At 35.0% G+C, this 21,635-nt stretch overlaps 1 long non-coding RNA gene across 3 annotated transcripts in view; it reads right to left on the minus strand.

Annotated features, from left to right (window-relative positions):
* LOC114484724 (uncharacterized) overlaps positions 1-21,635 on the minus strand; it is a 237,075-nt gene that overhangs the window by 8,170 nt on the left and 207,270 nt on the right. For all 3 annotated transcript variants that reach the window (XR_003677941.2, XR_003677942.2, XR_003677940.2), the window contains exon 2: positions 1,607-1,875. This is a non-coding gene — a long non-coding RNA (uncharacterized lncRNA). The remainder of the gene's footprint in view (positions 1-1,606; positions 1,876-21,635) is intronic.

Below are 21,635 nucleotides of genomic sequence, written 5' to 3' on the forward strand. Positions count from 1 at the left end.
AGATAGGGAAGAAGAAGCAGAAACAGCAGGGATCGTTGTCACTATGCCCCGTAAGATTTACTAGAAGAAATGAGAGGAGATTTTCCAAAGATAAACACAGAATGATAAAGGTACTTTTAAAGGAAACACCAAATCCAGAAACCATAAAAATATCGATATATTCAGATATATAAATAAACTATACCATTTTGTAGGATAAAATCCCCCACAAGTAAAGGCAAAAAGATTAAAGGGAAAAATTCTATTTTCAGGAATGTAAATTGGTACAACCACTATGAAAACAGTATGGAAGTTCCTCAAAAAATTAAAGAGAACAACCATATGATCCAGTAATTCCACTTCTGGGTATTTTTCCAAAGAAAATAAAAACACTAATTTGAACAGATACATGCACAGTTATGTTCACTGAAGTATTATTTACAATAGCCAAGAGAAAGAAGCAACCTAAGTGTCCATCAATAGATGAATGGATAAAGAAGATGTGGTATATACCTACAATAGAATACTAGTTAGACATTAAAAAAAAAAAAAAGGAAATGTTGCCATTTGCAACAATATGGATGGACCTAGGGGGTATTATGCTAAGTGCAATAAGCCAGACAGGGAAAGACAAATGCCATATGATTTCACTTCTATATGGAATCTATAAAACAAATGAATAAACATAACCAAATAAAAACAGAGGAGGTGGTTGCCAGAGGGGAGGGGAGTAGGGTAATCTGGAAAACAGGTGAATAGGATTAAAAGACATAAACTTCGGTTATAAAACAAATAAGTAATGGGGATGTAATGTACAGCATAAGGAATATAGCCAATAATATTCTAATAACTTTGTATGGTGACAGATGATAACTAGACTTACTGTGGTGATCATTTCATAATGTATAAAAAACCTAAATCACCATGTTGTACACCTGAAACTAATACTGTATGCCAATTATACTTCAATAAAAAATATATTTTAACTCACTTGTGGCAAATTTATAATTTTCCCCCATAGTCAGTATGGCCCTATTCTGTAGTACTAGTTTCACTGTGCACAAGGCTGCTAATCTCAAGGCTTTATTTCCCAGATTCCTGAGCATTGAGATATGGCCTTAATCAAAGTTCTGGCCAGTAGGGTTTGACTGACAGTGAGGCATATTACTTTTGATTCTGCCCTTAAAAAAAACTGTGGGTAGGCTCCACTGGACCTCTCCATTCTTCTTGATCTCTGGGGATAGTTTAAGAATAAGAGCTGTCACCTTGGGCCCACAAGTGGAAGCCATATGTTGATCTGTGGACTCTGTGTCTCTAGTAGAATCATGAGAGTAAAAAAATACTTCTTCATTTAAACTAAACTTTATTTTGGAGTATTACAGTAATGTAAACTGTCTCCTAATAGCACATTATTTCACAAAGTAATAATTTCCCTATTGTATGAGTATCTCCTTCAGCAACAACAACAACAAAATCCCACAAGATTATACAAGAAAAAACTTAGAAAAGAAAACGTTTCCCAGGAAAGGAAATAAAAATACATCTTTAACGTATGGAGAGTTGCTAAAACTCTTCTCTTTTTTTTTAATTAAAAAAACTTTTAAAAAATTTTATTAAATTTATTTACTTTTGGCTGTGTTGGGTCTTCGTTTCTGCGCGTGGGCTTTCTCTGGTTGCAGCGAGCGGGGGCTACTCTTCATTGCGGTGCACGGGCTTCTCACTGCGGTGGCTTCTCTTGTTACGGAGCACAGGCTCTAGGCGTGTGGGCTTCAGTAGTTGTGGCATGCAGGCTCAGTAGTTGTGGTGCACAGGCTTAGCTGCTCTGCAGCATGGGGGATCTTCCCGGACCAGGGATCGAACCCGTGTCCCCTGCACTGGCAGGCGGATTCTTAACCACTGCACGACCAAGGAAACCCACAAAAACTGTTAAATCTCATAAAAGTAAGGAATGAAAGTTGAGCTTCTATTAAAAGGGCATTTTCAACTATCAGACTGGCAAGGATCTGAAAGCTTGGCGACATGCTATGTTCACGAGCATAAGGAGAAAACGGTACTCTCATGAATTACTGACCGGAGCATAAAAGTATAAAATGCATACACACATTCTTTGAACTAGTAAATTCACTTCCATGAATTCATTGTGTAAATATACATGCAGAAATGTGAAATGGTGTAAGTAAAATGTAATTTATTTCATCATTGTTTGTATTAGCAAAAAATCAGAAGTGACCTAAATATCCACCGGTAAGAGATTGGTTAAATAAATTATGGTATGTTTAGACAATGAAATACAGTACTATCACGAGAAAGATTGAAGGAATTCCTGATGGACTGATACGGAATTATCTCCAAGATACATTTTAAGTGAAAAGAAAAAGTGCAGAACAGTATATACACTATAGTCTAGCATTCATGTAAAGTGAGGAAAAATACTCAATATTAATTTGGATTTAATTATATAGTCTGAATACTTCTATACTGGTAAAAAAAATAGGGAAAAAACTGGTAACCTTGTTTACCTCTGAGGACAGGAATAGAAGGAGCCATATCAACTACTTGTAACTTTATTTTTTAAAACATATTATTTATTTAAAAATTTAAAAAATCATACAAGTAATATAATTCTATTAATTTTTTTCTATTTTTAATATAATCAAAACTTGGTACCATAGAACCGACACTAACATATTCCAATTACATCAATAAGAATGTTGTTTTCCTCTGTGAAGAAAGCTAATTACTGGTCCAATATGCAACAAAAGTAAAGCAATAAGAATGAATGATATTAACACATTGCTTTAAACACATTAAAATGAGAAAGATATACTTTATAACCTTTGAGCAACAAATGACTCTTCAAAGCGGAAAGAGAATGAATTAATATTGGGTTGGCCAAAAAGGTCATTCGGGTTTTTGTACCATCTTACGGAAAAACCCGAACAAACTTTTTGGCCAACCCAATACATGAACGTACGCATCACCTATTTGTCCTCCTAGCTTTCTCATCCTTATGCTACAATTCTGGCATGTAGTTGTGTTTTCAAGATTTTGAATTAAAATTGCATCTATTTATACTAATCTTCAGTGCAAATAAATGCTATGTGTTGGAAGGTTAGATTTATTCTATCATATTTCTAAAGAATCAGCTAAGCCACATGAAGAATATCTAAATTTTTAAAAATCTACGTAACAAGTGACATAACTTTGTGGGTAACCTAGAAAGTTCTCCAAATTATATACACGGGTTGTTTAATGTCTAATGTCTACAAAATATGTAATAACAGAACTATTCTACATCTCAACAAGGAGGTGAAGTGGGGATAAATACATCCGACAATGTAATAAGGCAAAATTGTAATAGCTTATGATGTTTCTCCTTTTAAATGCCTTCAGTGGCAAAAGTCAATAAATTAAACTCTTGCTAGCAATGCAAAATCTCAGGCCCCACTGGTAACCTACTGAATCTGAAACTCTGGGAGTGTGACCCAGAATTCTTTGTTTTAACAAGCCCTCCTGGTGACTGTGGTTTGAGAACTACGGTTTTAAGCGAACAGTAAGAATCAATGTGAAATATCACCATGCCAATATTATTTTTGGCTTCAGACCAAAAGAAATCAATATCTACTTTAAAAACTATTGCCAAAGTTTAAATATGAGGTATAAATTTAGACTATATAACTATAATATCTATTATATAGATTACTTATGTTTTTTAAATATTTTTGTTTTTTATTTATGCCAACTTCTTTTATCACATCACACTAACAGGAAGTATTAATGAAGACACATTGACCTCTCATGAAAAATATCCAGTAAGCCTATATGCACTTAAACTGCTTTTTCTACTAGATCATTTTTATTGGTAACACACACTTGACCTTAGGTTACCCTATTTTGCATAATGTTCAAAGTCTTATGGAGAATAACAGCCAAGAAGGTGCAATAAGGCATTCAAGAAAGTGGAGACTTTCAAAAAGTGCCTCAGTGTTTGAAATCCACACAGTTATACACCACACCTATGTCCTTGATGATGATGATGATGATAATTTAATACACCCCACAATAAATAAATCTGAAAAAAAATTACAGGAACTAGAACCCAGTAATAACCTTAAAGATAATATCTGTATGTCTTAACTTCTACGACAATGATTTGGTCATTACAAACAACTTCAGCCTCTATGGTAATAGCTCTTTTACTGAAAAGGGATTTCAGCCATTTCCTCATAAATCCCAAGCAAGTATTCTCTCTAGTTTGCTGGTACTTCAGTGAAGATGGAAAACAGATAACACTTAGCACTTAAAAAGATCAGACTGGGGGGGCACAATTGAAAGTGATACTCACCGGCTACAATAATAAACAATATTAAGGACCACAGCTTCACCTAAAACCAACTGTGTGCTCTTGCAGATGGCTAAGAGGTATAAGTCTTGATCCTTCTCTTTCTTGTGGGACTCTTCAAGTTATGGCAGTATCACTGGCTACCTTCCTTGCTGTCTAAACGACTGACAGGATCAGATGTCAACTTCAGAAGAGTGTTTATTTTCAAATAAAAACTAAAACTCAAATATTACAATTCACTTAAAGAGAATGCTATGTGATATGAATAGTTTTCCTAGTAAGATTAGCACAGTATCAGTAAATATAGGGAAGCATAAATCACTTATTTCCACCTTAACCTTTCTGTTACTTCCCTCTTATTGTAGTAGCATGCTTTGTATTATGACTGGCATATAAGAGGTAATAAAACTGTCAAAACAAAACATACTGAAATCCATCTATAATATAGTCATTGCTCAGTAATCATGAGAAACATTGGTTCCAGCACTCCCCTCAGATACCAAAATCTGCTTATATTCAAGTCCCTTATAGAAAATAGTATAATATTTGCATATAAGCTATGTACATCCTCTCCTATACTTTATTTTTTTAGGTGTAATTCCACATTTCTTTTTACCATTTTATTTTTTAAAATTGGGGTATAGTAGTTTTACAATGTTGTGTTAGTTTCTACTGTACAGCGAAGTGGAGTTCCCTGTGCTATACAGCATGTTCTCATTAGTTATCTATTTTCTACATATTAGTGTATATATGTCAATCCCAATCTCCCAATTCATCCCACCCCCCCTTAGCCCCATTAGTGTCCATATGTTTGTTCTCTACATCTGAGTCTCTATTTCTGCCTTGAAATCAGGTTCATCTGTACCATTTTTATAGATTCCATATATATGCGTTAATATACTATATTTGTTTTTCTCACTGACTTACTTCACTCTGTATGACGGTCTCTAGGTCCATCCACGTCTCTACAAATGACCCAATTTCATTCCTTTTTATGGCTAAGTAATACTCCATTGTATATATGTACCACATCTTCTTTATCCATTCATCTGTCACTGGACATTTAGGTTGCTTCCATGACCTGGCTATTGTAAACAGTGCTGTAGTGAACATTGGGGTGCATGTATCTTTTTGAATTATGGCTTTCTCTGGGTATAGGCCCAGTAGTTGGATTGCTGGGTCATATGGTAATTCTACCTTTAGTTTTATAAGGAACCTCCATACTGTTCTCCACAGTGGCTGTATCAATTTACATTCCCACCAACAGTGCAAGAGGGTTCCCTTTTCTCCACCCCCTCTCCAGCATTTATTGTTTGTAGATTTTTTGATGATGGCCATTCTGACCAGTGTGAGTTGATAGCTCATTGTAGTTTTGATATGCAATTCTCTAATAATTAGTGATGTTGAGCATCTTTTCCTGTGCCTCTTGGCCATCTGTATGTCTTCTTTGGGGAAATGACTATTTAGGTCTTCTGCCCATTTTCTGATTGGGTTGTTTGTATTTTTTATATTGAGCTGCATGAGCTGTTTGTTTATTTTGGAGATTAATCCTTGAAATTAAGGAAACAATCCCATTCACCATTTCAGCAAAAAGAATAAAATACCTAGGAATAAACTTACCGAAGGAGGTAAAAGACCTGTACTCACAAAACTATAAGACACTGATGATAAAAATTAAAGATGACACAAACAAATGGACAGATATACCATGTTCTTGGATTGGAAGAATCAACACTGTGAAAATGACTATACTACGCAAAGTAATCTACAGATTCAATGCAATCCCTATCATATTACCAATGGCATTTTTCACAGAACTATAAGCAAACAAATCTTAAAATTTGTATGGAGACACAAAAAACTCCAAAGAGCCAAAGCAATCTTGAGAAAGGAAAATGGAGCTGGAGGAATCAGGCTCCCTGACTTCAGACTATACTACAAAGCTACAGTAATCAAGACAGTATGGTACTGGCACAAAAACAGAAATATAGATCAATGAACAGGATAGAAAGCCCAGAGATAAACCCACGCACCTATGGTCAACTAATCTATGATAAAGGAGACAAGAATATACAATGGAGAAAAGACAGTCTCTTCAGTAAGTGGTTCTGGGAAAACTGTAGAGCTACATGTAAAAGAATGCAATTAAAACACTCCCTAACATCTCCTATACATTATAAATCATCTCTAGATTACTTACAACACTAATACGATGTAAATGCAATGTAAATGTTATGTAAATAGTTGCTAGTACATGGAAAATTCAAGCTTTGCTTTTTGGAACTTTCTGGAGTCTTTTCCCAATATTTTTGACCTAAAGTTGGTTGAATCAACAGATTCAGAGCCCACAGATATGGAAGGCAAACTGTATAAAAGAATAAAATAGATACAATAGCCAAGACACGGAAGCAACTTAAATCCCCATCAACCGATGGATAAAGATGTAAAATATACACACACACACAGAAATACTATATACATAATAGAATACTACTCAGCCATAAAAAAGAATGAAATAATGCCATTTGTAGCAACATGGATGGACCTAGAAATGATCATACTAAGTGAAGTAAGTCAGAGAAAGACAAATACCGTATGATATCACTTATACATGGAATCTAAAATATGATACAAATGAACTTATTTATAAAACAGAAATAGACTCACAGACATAGAAAACAAACTTATGGTTACCAAAGGGGAAAGGGGGCGAGGGAGGGATTAACTAGGAGTTTCGGATTAGCAGATACAGACTACTATATATAAAATAGATAAAAAAACAAGGTCCTACTGTAGAGCACAGGGAACTACATTTAACATCCTGTAATGAACCATAATGGAAATGAATATGAAAAGAAAATATATGTATTTATATACATGGATATGTATAACTGAATCACTTTGCTGTACCCCAGAAACTAACACATTATAAATCAACTATACTTCAATTAAAAAAAAAGAAGAGAGAAAAAGCAATAAAGATAGTACCATAAAGTAGCAGGAATTCGATAATAATCTTTGAAGATATATGTACTTTCAATATATTTCTCAGAATGTATTTAACCACACTTTGGGGAGACAGTGTGGTACAGAGAAAGAACGGATGCTACAGAATCTTACCATCTGCTAGCTGTGAGGCATTACACAATTCAACTAATCTTATCTTCAGATTTCTATAGCCACAAAATATGGATATTAGCAGCTAATTTACCTGCGTGCTCTAAGAACTAGAGATTTTGTGTATTAGCACACCTGGTGATACGTATTGTCTGATATATACAGACTTGAAAATGTATAATTTGTTCAGTCAGTAACAGCTAACACTATGGCCATAATCATCGTGATTTATTGTTTGTATGAAGAGACCCCTGTCCATTAATGGTCTTACCTGTCTTTGCTCTCCACATTGCTCCCTAACACCTACAAAAGACATTTATTTTTTGAGAAGTTGAAAGCTGCCAACATTTAAAGAAAGGTCTGTTGCCTCTGTTTGCTCTCCTCTCAGTCTTGTTTTGTAGACATAGATACTACATTCAAGTAATCCTTGATCCTCGAATACTCTCCAACTTTTCTTTTTTTTCTTTTTGACTCCAGGGGTAGATAAAAGTTTCACGGGACCTAAAGTTTATACAATTTTGGTGATCGTGTTTCAAAAGGGGGTATACACAATTTTGAATATGAAATTATACAAAGAATATTTATTTATAATGTAAAAGGAAATCACAAGTTTGAAAAAGCTGACATGCATCATAAAAAAACAAAATCCAGAAATAATATTTTTGTTAGTTCACTGATTGAAACATCTCTATACTGTTTTTCCTAGAATTTAGTCTACATATTCTGATCCTCATTTCACATGACAAGAATCTTCTATCCTTTTCTAGAAATAACAACATGAGCATTCAGTCTTTCCTCTAGCTCAGTGATTTTTTTTTTTTTACAGACAATATAAAATGTGTTTTTCTAGCTTTAAAATTCATACTAGTAATGTTATTTAAAGTTCAGGATTTTTGCCAAATTTGAGATATCTCTTTTAAATGAACTATAAGATTTCAATGTGTATCAAGTTTTCTTGTTCTGTAACTGATCTTAAATTCTCTTTCAATTGATTAGGCTTATTAACCATTTTGCTGGCAACACCTCACACTGTGGTGGCAAAAATCCTATATCATCTTTGTTGATGTCAGCATTTTCAGTCAAATCGGCAAGAAATTTAGTTATAGTTCAATATAATCCATACTATTCACTCCTTTTCATAAATTGGCTCATGAGACAAATACGACAGCCTGTTCATTATCTCTTCCTGTTTATAAATTTCTATTTTGATTTATAATGTGAGTTTGTTACTTGTTATATTGTTTTATTTCTCGTTATCAAAATTATTTCTATGGAGTTTACAGATTTTTTTTTTGCTTCATCTTCTACTCCACATTTCCTTAAAATTTCTCTCATTCCTTTAATAAAAATTTTTAAATGACAAAAGAAGATACACTTCATATATTCCAAATCTGGAACCTATTGCTTTATTTTTGTTTTATCAAGACTTCCAAAATAAATATTTTCAAATTACAGGTAAAATGACATATTACCAGCTCTACTACTCTTTAGCCACATCCCCAACATATGCATAGTTCTTCAGTGTGATTGGTAGTATGCGTGTGTTCAGGAGGATTCATAATTTATAAACAGTCATATTAATACTATATTACAGTATCTTACTTTTGCATCTTTAACAAACACATATGAGCAGAAGACATTTTGCTAATGGCCCCTTTCAGTACTTAATGTTTGAGAATTTACATTGGGACTCATTTCTTTTTCTTATTCATGTGGGTTATCTTTTGCTTCTCTATGTTTGGTTGGTGACAAAATTTCAACTGAAATCAGAGTACTATGTTTAACCAAAAGAATACTTGCTAAAACAACAAATAAGCTTCCTATCAGCTATATCTAGCTCTGAACTGTTAGGCATAGACTTTTCCCAAATGCTTCCTAATTCATCTTTGCTGCAGTCAACTCAAGCCTTGCATAAAAGCTCTGAGGGGAGCCAGGAACTGAATCAAATTTCACTGCCCTATTGACAGCACACAGAAGTCAAGTCTCTAGCTTGATTGTTGATTTACCCAGTTTCTTACTGGCTGTCACAGATCTTGGAGTTGTGGCTCACAGAGGGAGACAGACATCCTTAATACCCAGTGTGGTGACAATACGTCTCGGTGAAACTATGACTGGCTGCAGTTCAAGCAACGTGGAAAGCTATGATTGGCTGCAGATGTAGCTATCCTAGCATTTGACACAAGGAGATGATGGGAACATAAGATCTAATTGAGAAATATATTGCTCAGGAAATAATATATTCTTGTCCCTGAATGCCTGCTAAGTTAACTTTCTAATCTCTCTCATGTTTGCACCAGGGCCATGTCATACATACTAAAGCAAAGGGCAAGATGGATGCGCCACCCTGGAATTCAGGATAAAAAAATGTCAAAAATATACATGTGTGAACGTATGTGTATGTGTGTGTGGCAGGGGATGTGAGAGGGAAATGAGGCACTGAGGGAGAGGGGGACAGAAGGAGAGGAAGAGATAGAAAGAGGAAGTAAAAGAAATAGTAATGAAGTGAAGGAAAAAGGACAGAGAAAGATTTCAAACTGGCTTTCTGGTATCATCATATCATTCAACACTGCCGCCATCTCCAACTTTTCCAAATCTCTCTCCAAACATCTGTCTTTTCCACACCACCTGCTACTGCCTTAACTGAGGCTTCCATTATTTTGCCTTGACTGTTAGAAAAATATAATACCAAATAACCTTGCTTGGAAGTTTTTCTATCATCTGAATCAAGCTATAACATTGCCATAAACTTGAACTTCCTAAAACACAATGTGTTTATATTACTCCTTTCTCAATTTATTCAACCTATCCCTACCAACTTAAAAAAAAAAACCCCAAAAATTCTAGAACTTTCAAATCTTGGCCCTGACATGGGCCTCAATTAATGCAGAACCTATGAGGTGGGTAGGTATAGATAGATACCTAAGGATTTGTGAGTGTGATCAAGTACTTGTTTTACTTAGGGACATATAAAGAAGTGGTACAAAATTGTTAGGAAAATGTAAATATATGTTTGGATACTTGCTTTGTATTTTAGACATAAAAATCAGAGTAAAAATAAGTTATTTAAGCTTCCACTGGCAGAAGATATTTTATCTGTATAACGTAAGGCAGAAAATGAGCAAAAATGAAACAAGAATACAGTATGTGAAAAACATAAATAAGGAGAAGTAAATCAAATTTGACAAAAGAAAAGCTGACAATTCATTTTATATGGCTAGTATACAACCTGAGTTCCAGAACACTTTAAGGATATTAAAAGAAAGGAAAATTATAGACTAACTTCAGCCATAAATATCGAAATAATATCTTAGTTAAGAATATCCAATGACAATATTTAAGATACACATTTTCAAGTAGAGTTTTCCTCAGGAATGCATTAATAAAATCTATAGTTCAATGTTAGGAAATATATAAATGTAATTCTCCATATTAGATTTTAAAGGAAAAATATAACTATAGCAATATAATTCTCATAATAATTTGAATCAAGGAGAATTTACTAAATTTGGTACATAGTTACATACCAAAATCTACAGCAAGAATCGTGTTTCACGGACAAACTTAAGATACATTCCCTTTAAAATCAGGAACAAATCAAGGATGATATCATTATTCTTTAATACAGTACTATGTTCCTGACTACTGATATAAGAAGAAAAACTCTAAGGATTAGAAAAATCTGTGAGTTTTGTACATGTTACAATAATAATAGATGGTCAGACTCCAAAGACATTACTACTAGGAGTTATGTTATGCTTAGAGAAAAACAAAAGATTAATTTTTACCATGTATTTTGTAGAGTAGCTGAGATCAGGAGAAATAACGGGCAATAGCTGGAGTGGAGAAAAAGAAAATGTTTGCTTTTATTTGGCCTGGAGTTTCTTGTACTGTGATGGCAATTATTTGGGATGGGGTTGGGAGGAGAGAGACAGAGAGATATAGACTGGGAATGAATCACACCAAAGGTGAAGGCATATGGATACCTCACTGAGAGGAGATAAGCATGCAGATAGTTTGGTATATATGTCATCATATTGTGAGAAGCCCAAACTAAATATACAGGCCACATGTAGTTGCTCTGGTTGACAGCCACAGATGTGTTTTCGGCTGACAGACGGCATCAGGTATCAGCCATATGCGTGAACCATCATGGACACCGAGCCCATTATAGCCTTCATATGTCTCCAGCCCCAATCACTGGGTTTTTTCCCAGCTTCTTTCATTATTTTTAAACCACTAAGTGGATTGCCAAACTACCACAGCTCCCTTCAAGTTTGGAAAAAAATTAGAACTTGGAGGAGGGTAGTGGAGTAGACGTGTTTCAGATTTCAGAATCAAATCCAGTTTTAGAATTAACTTATAAAACTCTGAAAGCTGGTCTAATAGTGGAAAGGTTGATTCTGTTAAATGTGGAATAGTCCAATTAGAGGACAAGTTGCCATCCTTTCCGATACCCATCCATCCCCTTTTGGCTCCCCAAAGCACAGGTCTTTCTTGACAGCCGTGCAGGCATATCATTACCTTTTGGGGTCAGCACACATATCTGTTTAGCTAGGTGTCCAGAATCACTGAGTCACCAAGGAAAAGCATGTGGGCCAAAAGCAGTCAGCTGCCACAGCTCACATACCAGCAGCCAGGGAATGACAGCCATGCAGAACCCAGTATCAGATATAGAAGATACGAGTTATATCATTTTACACAGCGTTTCATTTTCTGGTATTATATTTTTTAAGAGACAGGCTCAATGAGATATAATTCACAGGCCATAAAACACCCATTCAAAATGTACAATTCAATTCAATCATTTTGAATATAATCAGAGTTGTATAACAATCACCACTATATAATTTTAGAACACTTTCATCAACCCACAAATAAGCCTCATACCCATTGGTTGTTACTCCTCCACTGTCAGCTTTAGGAAACCACAAAGCTATCTTCTGCCCCTATAGGTTCACCTATTATGGACATTTCATATAAAAGGAATCATACAACATGTGGGTTTTTTTGTGATTAACTTCTTTGACTTAGCATAATGTTTTCAATATTCATCCACCTTGTAGCATATAATGATAATTCATTCCTTACTATGACTGAATAATATTCCATTTTATGGTTATACCACATTTTGTTCATCCATTCATCAAATGATGGACATTTGGGTTGTTTCCACTTTTTTTAAAAAATTTATTTTTGGCTGCATTGGGCCTTCGTTGCTGTGCGTGGGCTTTCTCTAGTTGCACCGAGCGGGGGCTGCTCTTTGTTGCGATGCGCAGGCTTCTCAGTGCAGTGGCTTCTCTTGCTGCAGAGCACAGGCTCTAGGTGCGCAGGCTTCAGTGGTTGTAGCACGCAGGCTCAGTAGCTGTGGTGCATGGGCTTTTTTGCTCCACGGCATGTGGGATCTTCCCAGACCATGGATTGAACCCGTGTCCCCTGCATTGGAAGGTGGATTCTTAACCACTGTGCCACCAGGGGAGTCCCTGTTTCCACCTTTTTGCCATTGTAAATACACTGCTATAAACGTTTTGATTTGAACACCTGTTTTCGATTATTTTTGTTATATCTCTAGGAGTAGAATGGTAATTCTATGTTTAATGGTAGTTCAATGTCCCATAGACTCTGGAGGAGCTACCAGACTGTTTTCCACCATGTGTAACTGGTACAGTAATTCATTTCCACTATCACTTGTCATTGTCTTTTTCATTATAGATAAATCTAGGGTGTGTGAAGTGGTATTTCATGGGTTCCAAAGTATGTCCCTAATTAATTACCATGCTGAATATCATTTCATATACTTATTGGCTATTTGTATATCTTCTTTGGAAAATTTTGTATTCATATCATTTGTCGTTATAAAGTGGATTTGCATTTTTTTACAACTGTAGCATTGTAAAAATGTATTATATGGTAAAGATACAAATCTCCTATCATATATATGAATTGCAAATCTTTTTTTTCCATTTCTTTTAACTTACTTGGTGACATTTTAAGCATAAAACTTTTTACTTATTCTTTTGTTGCTGTTGCATTTGGTGTCATTTCTAAGGAAGCACTTCTTAACCTAGCTCATGAATATTCATTGTTATGTTTCCTTGTATGTGTTTTATAGTGTTAGCTCTTATGTTTTGTTCTATGATCTTTTAGAGTTAATTTTTTGCATACAGTGTGAGGTAGGGTTCAAAATTCATTATTTTGCATGTGGATATCCAGTTGTCCCAGCAGCATTAATTAAAAAGAAAATTATCTCCCTATTGGATTATCTTGGCACCTTTGACAAAATCAACTGATCAAAATTTGAGGGATTATTTTGGGGCTCTCAATTCAGTTCCAAGGACGTAAATGTCTACACTTATGCCCATGCCACACTCTCTTGAGTACTATAGCTTTACAGTAAGTTTGAAATTGGGACATGTGAGACCTCCAAATTTGTTCTTTCTTGAAGACTTTTTGATTACTCTCTATCCCACACAATTTCACATTAATTTTAAGATCAGCTTGTCACTTCCTGAAAAAAATATTAAGCTGAGATTTTGATAAAGATTGCATTGAATCTGTAGATTGCGTTGGGGAACACTGCCATCATCAAAATAATAAGTCTTCCAATACAAGAATGTGAGATGCCTTTCCATTTATTTAGATCTTTATTTTTTCTCACCAATGTTTTATAGCATTTGGTGTACAAGTCTCCTACTCATGGCTAAGCTTATTAAATATTCTTTTTTAAGACAATGTAAACAGAACTGTTGTCCATAATTTCATTTTCAATTTGTTCACTGTGCTTAGAAGTACAATGCTTTGCGCATACTGATCTTCTGACCTGCAACTCTGAAGACATTTATTACTTCTAGTAGTTTTTAGAGGATTCTTTGGATTTTTTATATACAATACAATGTCATCTGTAAATAGAGTCTTATTTCTTTTTTTCCAATCTTGGTGCCTGTTTCTTGCTTTCTTGTCAAATCACTCTGGCTAGAATGTCTAGCACAAAGTTAAAAAGAAGTGACATCTGCTCATGCCACTTCTATTTGCTGATGATGATGAAGTGTTCAGGCTTTCACCATTAAGTATGCTGTTAAGTATGCTTGTTTCTTAGATGTCCTTTATCACTTTGAGTAAGGTCCCCTCCATTCCAAGTTAATCGGGTATTTTTATTGTGAAATGGCGTTGAGTCTTCTCAAAGCCTTGTCTATGTCTATTGAGATAATCATGTATTTTTTGTTCTTTATTCTACTGATATAATGTACTGTACTGACTGATTTCTGGGTTTTAAAACACTTGCATTCCTGGGATAAATCCCACTTGGTCATCACATACACATATAAACACATACACACACACACACACACACACACACACACACACACACAGAGATGTTTTTGGTTCTTTTTCAAACATCGTTGGAGTCAGTTTGTTAGTATTTTGTTGTTTAGGGGTTTTACATCTACATGGCCTATAGTTTTCTTTCCTAGTGATATCTTTGCCTGATTTTGGTATCAGGATAATTCCAGCCTCACAGAGTGAGTTGGGAAGTATTCCCACCACTTCTGTTTTTTGGAAGAGTTTCTAAGGGACTGGAATTATTTTTTCTCAAAGTATCTAGTAGAATTTAGCAGTGAAGATATCTGGTCCTGGGCTTTTCCTTATGTGTAGGTTATTTTATTATTAAATTCAATCTTTTTACTTGTGTAGCATAGTTAGCATGCTTAGTGGGCATTTTTTAATCCAAGTCATAATTTCAAGTTTTTGTGAATGTGTTATAATTTGTCTTGATAGTAGGCATTTTAATAAGATAGTGTGGCAGCTCTCAATACTAATCCTCACAGGCTTCTTCTAGCTTGTGTTTGCTTGTCTATTTCTATTTATTTGTCTGAACTAGCTCAACAAAGTCTATTTCTCCTGTAATGTGCAACCTTGATATTTTCCTCAGAGGGCCACACTGCAACATGCATACTGTCTTCCTGACACTTAAGGATGAGTCAGGTTTTAGCTCTGCCCTCTATGAATCCCTTTTTCCTTTATCTCCAAATTAAGCTTCTGGCTGGTTATCCTACTGAGATATTAGCCCCCACTAATTGCCAGCTGATTGCTCTACAGTTTCCAAGAATATCCTCAGGCATACATTGTTCTACACTGAATCCCAACTCCTTGACAGGGGCAGGGTGTTGCCAATCTTTAAGGATTTCTCAACCCTCCTGGGGGAAATTTCTGTGCTTTGTAGCAGGAGCTTTGTGAACGTGTGCAAATATGTGTGTGTGTGTGTGTGGCATATGTGCACACATGCATGCAAGCAGGGAGTTGGGGGACTGGTGTTGCTCTCTCAATTGTTGCCACCACCCGGTGTGAAGCTTCTATATCCCAGAGTCACAGGTATCTGCCAAAGGTGACCGGCTGCTAAATCTACCTGAAATCATTCTTTAATCACAGGGAGCTGGAGGTGATGGAAGCTACCACATACCTACCAAGCCCTCTGGAGCAGCTTTTCTGAAACACTGAACTGTGTGGGAAATGAATCTTCTCACTTCATCTGCTTCCTCCCTAGATCCATTCTACCTAGCAGCAGTCGCAGGTAGGGAACTGGAAGCCACACAGCCACTGCCAGCCACCATATAAACTTTCCATAGCACAGAGTAGTGAAAATGACATCTGCTGATGTTTGCTAGCTACCCAAATCATTCCAAAAATCTCTTCCACCCCAGGATGCTGAGGGAGATTAGAATTGCCACTTGGCAACCAAACTTACTGGAACAGCAATTCTGTAAGGCAGAGCTGTGGGGATATAATTGCAGTCACTAACTGCATTTAACTAATAACTAAAGCCAGGGCCTCCCATTGTTCTTACCTTGTCTCCATGGATTTTTAAAAATAATTTTTTCTCAATTTGTTGTTAGCCCTTTAATGAATCTCCAGAGACTCTGAGTGATTGACTTTGTTGATTGTTACCAGTTTAATCGATGTCTGTCCAGGGGAGAGTGTTCTCTGAACTCCTTTTACCAGCATACCAGAAATTCTACTCAGCCACTATTGAGTGCAACTGCAAAAGCCACCCCAGTTAGAACCACCTGGGTGAGCCCTGTCGACCCACAGAACTATTAGAGATATCATCTTATGGTTTTTATTTTGGGGTGGTTTCTTATCTAGTGATAGATAATCAGAACATACTATCGGATTTACTTCTATTTTTTTTCTTTTGTCTACTGTCACTGTCGTATGAGTCAAGGCTGTAAATCTTTATGAAGAAAGGAAAATCCAATATATTTTTTAAAATAGCTGTATTCACATCTTTCGGAAATTACATATCATCACTAGGTTTCTTTGAACATTTTTTCTAGGATAAAGAAAGTCAAACCAAAAGATATTTATAATCTTATTTTAAACAACTTTCTCTGGATTGCCTATGGGATCAATCATATGAAGTGCCAGATTCCTCAGAATACTTATCATTCTGAATTCTCCACTTAACTCATCCATTTTAACAAAGGGCATAGTGACAGTCCTTCTCCCTCAGAAAAAAAAAAAGGAAGTCTTTCTTGATACAACTCTCATGTATTTCCTTCTCCATTATTCTATTTTGTAGCTTTCAAAGCCGGCAAACAGAATTTCCTATATGTATCTGCCCACCACTTTAAAGGGGAAACATAGATCTTAACTGCCTATTAAATGTGAATGAACTCCATCTTTGCAGAAAATAAGTAATGTATTCAACTTTAATAACATATTTTTCTAACATTTAAAATTCCTGCAGATGTCAATTTAAATCAGGCAGTATATAATCAAAATGGTCTTTGTTAATTTTGAAACAATAATAGTTGAAATTGTTTAAAATTCTAGGCATACATTTTCTACAAGGAAACTTCTCATATGTAGAGAGTATTTTTTATCCTGACATTACGTTTCTCCTTTGAAGTAAGTCAAGAGCTGGGAGCTATGCTGTTAGTGAGTTTGCTAGCAAACTAAGGAGTGACACATCTACTTTTTTTTTTTTTTAAAGAGTGTAGATTTTAGATCATTATTTGGAGTACAGTTCCAGTTTACAATTTCTTCTTTCTTTGACTATGTAGCTTTACTAATGAGAAAAAAAATATGCTTTGGGATATCTGTGCCAAGTTAGCTATATCTGCATATGGGTAAATAGTGGAAATTACTTTAAAGTGTGGGTTAAATATAATCAAATTATGTGACTCAAGGGATGCCAAAATATAATTATTATGAATTACCTAGGAATATGACAATTTTCAAAATTCTCTTTGAATACCACTGTGAAGAGCCTATTCAAATTGAGAAAGAAAAGCATAATTCAATGGCTGTCAACCTAAGAAACACTGAGCAGGGAGTGAAAATGCTATAGAAATGATAACTTTCCTGATTCTCTAATAGCAATCTATATCTCCCTTATTTCCTAGTTCTGTACTTTCTTATACTCAATTTCTGTAAGAATGACTGTATATAAAAATATGAATATGTTAAACTGGAATGTTATAAGAAGTGCCCTTCTTAGGAGATACATGACTTCCTGTAGTTTTTAATGTCAACCTTGGTTAGAGGAAATCTGTCATTGGGTTAGGTAAGAATCCTCAACTTTTCTGCACAGTATTTGTCAGGTTGTGGTTTTGCAACTCATATTTCAGGCATCAAAACACTTCAGAAATCCCAACAAATCTGTGAGGTAGGCCTAAAATACAAACCCTTCCAGAAACCCACTGAAAGCAGTACAGTCCCCCTAGAGTAAGTTCAAGACAGTCCTCTTGAACCTATTTAACTGATTATAAATTTTAGTAATAGTTTTGTAACTCCAGGATATTGGTTATTTATTCAAAGTAGATATAAAGTTTAAAGAAAACAGTTATTTTTTAAATAAAATATATATTTTAAAAAGAACACAATGTTCAACTATAAAATTATGTGATGCATTCTAAAAATCACAACAAAAAATCCCTAAGAATTAAAAAACTTAATAGAAAACACATACTGTCCTCCCACTCACATTCAAATTTGTCACTTTAGAAGTCTATATCCTAAAATCTGAATTATGTCCAGAAAGGAATACACGGCAACCTGCAAAGAAATGTGAATTCACAAAAAAAAGGTTGTTTTTTTTTTTCATATCAGCAGTCCACCCAGACAGATAATTCCACACTCTTCATCTCTCTAGGTAAATATATAAATTATGTGAGATTACTGAAGTTCTTCTCCTCACACCTACTTCCTCTTTGTTTCTAGTTTTTTTTTTTTAATCTCACTTTCTCTAGCTTACTGTGAATACTCAAAAACTTTCTAACTTTTTTCAAAGCGTTTAGCAATCTTTTTCTCTCACTTCCATAAATATAGGTTCTATCCCTAAAACACATGTAGATACGGGGTCAGTCCTTATCAAGGAAAAAGCCCACTCTAGCTCAACAGTTATCATCTTCATGAAAAGAACGTCATTCCTAACATTTATTGTACCAATCCCTCTAAAATATTAGCTTGGAATCATTATTCTGTACTTTTACTTGTTCATTTATAATAAGTGAATAAATTTATTTATATTTATTCATATTGCCTTCCTTGGGTTTAGACAATTTAATAAATGGTAGCAACACATGAAAACTGATCCTCAAATTCTAGTTCATACAATCTTGTTGCGGAGAGAAATTATAATACAATAAATCCAGTAATACAACTTGATGAGTTGCATATCATATCAACTTGATACAACTTGATATAAACTTCTCTTGATACAGAGAAGTTTAAAGTGTCAATTCCATTCCAGAATATACAGCATTTTTTTTTTAAATCAAAGACTTCTATTCTTGGCCAAGATGAAGTAACAGGAACTGAACTGACCCTCTCACCTGAAACAACATTGGACAAGATATGCCGAACAGTGGCTTTAAAGGCACTGGACAAAGGTCAGTGATCTGTGAGAATAGGGAAACTAAAAAAGTTAGCCCTATGATTTGCCCCAGCTTAGTGCCTGGAGAGCTTCCAAGTTGTGGCATAAGGTTGAGGACAGCAAGAGCACTCTGTCAATCTTGTCAACATGAGAAAATGGAGCAATGTTCATAGTAGCACTATTTACAATAGCCAGGATATGGAAGCAACCTAAATGTACATCGACAGATGAATGGATAAAGAAGATGTGGCACATATATACAATGGAATCTCAGCCATAAAAAGGAATGAAATTGAGTCATTTGTAGTGATGTGGATGGACCTAGAGTCTGTCATACAGAGTGAAGTAAGTCAGAAAGAGAAAAACAAATACTGTATATTAATGCATATATATAGTATCTAGAAAACTGGTACTGATGAACCTAGTGGCAGGGCAGGAATAGAAACACAGACATAGAAAACGGACTTGTGGACACAGGGGTGGGGGAGGGGAGGCTGGGACAAACTGAGAGAGTAGCATTGACATATATGCACCACCATGTGTAAAATAGATACCTAGTGGGAAGCTGCTGTATAGCACAGGGAGCTCAGCTCAGTGCTTTGTGACCACCTAGAGAGGTGGGATGGGGAGGGTGGGAGGGAGGCTCAACAGTGAGGGGATATATGTATACATATAGCTGATTCACTTTGTTGTACAGCAGAAACTAACACAACATTGTAAAGCAATTATAATCCAATACAGATGTAAAAATATTTCAAAAAGAAGAAATAAATTTTAAAAAGGAGCTATGATTCTGGAGAAGCCATCCTGACTAGAATTGGCAGAGCACAATATTTGCCAGAAAAAGAGTCTGTACAAAGAGAGAGCTCTGGAGATGTGCAGAGTCCTCTTTGAATGTTCAGGTGAGTATTTATCAGTACATAAAATTAAGAAAAATAATAAAGGCATGGGAAAAATAACCCAATAGGATTAAAGGAAATAAAAACCAAAACTCACACAGGGCTAGTAATAGTTCATGTTCCCTCCAGGAAGAGTAGAAAACCTAACATGTCATGGGGCATCAAGCAGAATACTCAGTAGATTTTTTGTCAGTAGTGAGGCGAAACTAACACAACATTGTAAAGCAATTATAATCCAATACAGATGTAAAAATATTTCAAAAAGAAGAAATAAATTTTAAAAAGGAGCTATGATTCTGGAGAAGCCATCCTGACTAGAATTGGCAGAGCACAATATTTGCCAGAAAAAGAGTCTGTACAAAGAGAGAGCTCTGGAGATGTGCAGAGTCCTCTTTGAATGTTCAGGTGAGTATTTATCAGTACATAAAATTAAGAAAAATAATAAAGGCATGGGAAAAATAACCCAATAGGATTAAAGGAAATAAAAACCAAAACTCACACAGGGCTAGTAATAGTTCATGTTCCCTCCAGGAAGAGTAGAAAACCTAACATGTCATGGGGCATCAAGCAGAATACTCAGTAGATTTTTTGTCAGTAGTGAGGCAAAATTAGCCACTGAGAAAAGACTGCTTTAGTATTTGAAAACAAATACTAAAATTAATACCGAAAAGGGTCCTGAAACAAAGCTCAAGAATGTTTATATGAACATACCTAACACCCACAAAGGTTAAAAATCTCTGTGCTTGGGAACAAGTCAAAAAATTATCAGATGTTCAAAGAAGCAAGCAATATAACACATAATGAAAGGAAAAGTTAATCTATCAAAACAACCAGACATGACACAGGTGAAAGATTAGTAGGCAATGCGTTCAAGAAGCTAAACATAGATAACATTAGAAACATCAAAAACACAAACAAACAAACAAACAAAAAACCTAAACATAGTTTCACTAATGAAAACTACAAAGAATTAGATGAAAAATATATTGAGGTTAAAGGCATAGTAGACAGAAGAAATGATTAATGAACATGAAGATATACCAAAAGAGACTATCTAAGATGAAACACAGAAAGAAAAAAAACTGGAAAAAGATCTAAAAAAAGAATATACCACTGAGCTTTAAGACATCTTAAAACAAGTTAATACCTGTGTATTTTAAACCCCCAAAGGAGATTAAGAGTGAAGAAAACAAAATATTTGAAAACATAACAACTCAATTTAAAAAAAATGATGAATATCATAAACCCCCAGATTCACAGGTCAACACAAAAAAACCTGAAAACAACTGAACCAAGAAAAATCGTAATCAGTGATAAAGAGACAAACTTAAAACAGCCAGAAAATAAAAGATGCATTACAAGTAAAGGAACTAAGATAAGTATGACAGCAGATTTTTTGGTCAGAAACAATGCTAACAAGAAGGCA

The sequence above is a fragment of the Physeter macrocephalus genome, chromosome 21 (assembly GCF_002837175.3).
Source record: "Physeter macrocephalus isolate SW-GA chromosome 21, ASM283717v5, whole genome shotgun sequence".
In the NCBI taxonomy this organism is placed as follows: domain Eukaryota; kingdom Metazoa; phylum Chordata; class Mammalia; order Artiodactyla; family Physeteridae; genus Physeter; species Physeter macrocephalus.